Here is a 2,092-nt window from a genome sequence, read left to right as displayed (position 1 = left end):
AGAAAGGGCTTCCGTGACAGGGACCTGAAGTCCCGCAGCCCCCAGCTGAGACCAGCGATTCAGACCTGAATCCCCTAAGACATACTCCATATGTTTACTGTGACTCACTGCACAAGCACACACTCCTCCATACACGCTATAATCATGTTAGGAGAAAAAGGGCTTCATAATTGGTTCAAATCTGGGGATCCACTTATCATTTCCCACTTGCCACTTTAACTTCCCGAAACAGCAGGCAGGAGCCGAAGAAGGGGCAGAACAAATGAAAAATAAAATACAAATGTGAATCAAAGTAAAATCTAATTTCTCTGCTCCGAATCTGCGGTGAAACAGTGGCTGAAAAGTGACTGATTTGTAGTAGCAACTGGCCTTGTGACTGAGCCCCTGACTGCACATCAAACTCTTAAACATGACAAAGCTTCCTTTTTCTGACTAGAGGAAGCCATTGATTTTTCTTCCATTTCGCCATCAATCTGTTGGAGAAAAAAAAAAGACACACAGCAAGAGATGCGATTTGTAGCTCTGACTGCTGGTGCAAAGAATGATTTGCTCAGTTCTCACCACATACAAAGGGGTTCCACACCCCAACCAAGAAACCACAAGATGAACGGCATGGGCTCTATTGGTTAAATTCCCAATACCTCACTAGTCATCACTCTGTAAAAGGAATTGGGGAACAGTCAATATATTTATCTTTATTGAACTGTAATAAACATACATACATCCTTCACGACTTGCAATGTTTCTCTTTAGTTAAATGCAGAACATGATAAGCTCAGTGACTTCATCCTTCTGGCTGTTTTGATGTTATAGTTTATTTTTCCAGCAGCACCCTATTTAAATTGATATCAGTTCTTAACACTGGTTGTAATGGTATGTTTTTAGACTGTGTGTGTCACCCAGCACAGATACTGGTGATATAATGTTCAGGTGTGCTTTCCTGTTAAGCAGGCTGTCTTGGATAATGGAAGACTCTATGCAACCAGATGTTTTTTCTTCATCTATGCTTGCTTCTTGCAGGCTCCAAGCAGCCTAGAGGATACACCAGTACATGCTGTACATGCACTGAACATGTTACACCTCAAAATAAAAAATATCCACCTGAATGCATTTTTTTTTATTAAGAAAAAGACCTGCTTGTATCAACTGCTCAAGGGACCATCAGAAAGCATTCTTTAATAGACAGCTGTTTTTTTGTATACTGGTTATTTAACACAGGGTGTATTTATATGAATTGGCTTGGTCACAATATAAAGTCTTGTTCAACAATGAACCGACTTAAAATAAAAAGTACAGAGCAAGCCTGGTACTGCATGTACAAAGCATGCTTCTTAATCTTTAAAAATAAATATATACATAGATTATAATTAATACAGATTTGCTTTAGTTCACAAACGTATTTGAATATTCTATTGCTGGGAGCCTGCATTCTTACTTTGTTCACCTTTGACACAGGAGAATTGCAACACTATGTGATTGCACTGGCAGGGGAATGTGGGTGATCATTATCTGCAATAGGTACTGGAACATTGTAGGACTGCTCCACTGTTCCATGCTGACCTTACCTGTCGTTTATTTTATGGTATTTTGTTCCCACGAACATGCTCAAAACAATTTTCAAACGAACAGTTACTTTAATTGATCGTTGCTCAAAATGTTAGGGTTAGGGTTAGGGTTAGGGTTAGGGTTAGGGTTAGGGTTAGGGTTAGGGTTAGGGTTAGGGTTAGGGTTAGGGTTAGGGTTAGGGTTAGGGTTAGGGTTAGGGTTAGGGTTAGGGTTAGGGTTAGGGTTAGGGTTAGGGTTAGGGTTAGGGTTAGGGTTAGGGTTAGGGTTAGGGTTAGGGTTAGGGTTAGGGTTAGGGTTAGGGTTAGGGTTCTAGGCTGCTGTTAATACTGCCCAGAGCACACCTTCATGATGAAGTCAAGGTACTTCCTTTGATCAGCTAAAAAAAATAGTTTCACTATATCAGCATGTGTGCAAGCCAAAGAAAAGTGGATGCGCTGACGTCTAATAAATGTACAATGGGCAATCCAAAAGAAGTTTGAATATGAAGATCAAACCACATTAAAAAAATGAAAGAAACACAAAAAGC

The sequence above is a fragment of the Acipenser ruthenus genome, chromosome 15 (assembly GCF_902713425.1).
Source record: "Acipenser ruthenus chromosome 15, fAciRut3.2 maternal haplotype, whole genome shotgun sequence".
Lineage (NCBI taxonomy): Eukaryota > Metazoa > Chordata > Actinopteri > Acipenseriformes > Acipenseridae > Acipenser > Acipenser ruthenus.
The sequence above is the reverse complement of the archived record's forward strand: the minus strand, read 5'-3'. Positions refer to the sequence as shown.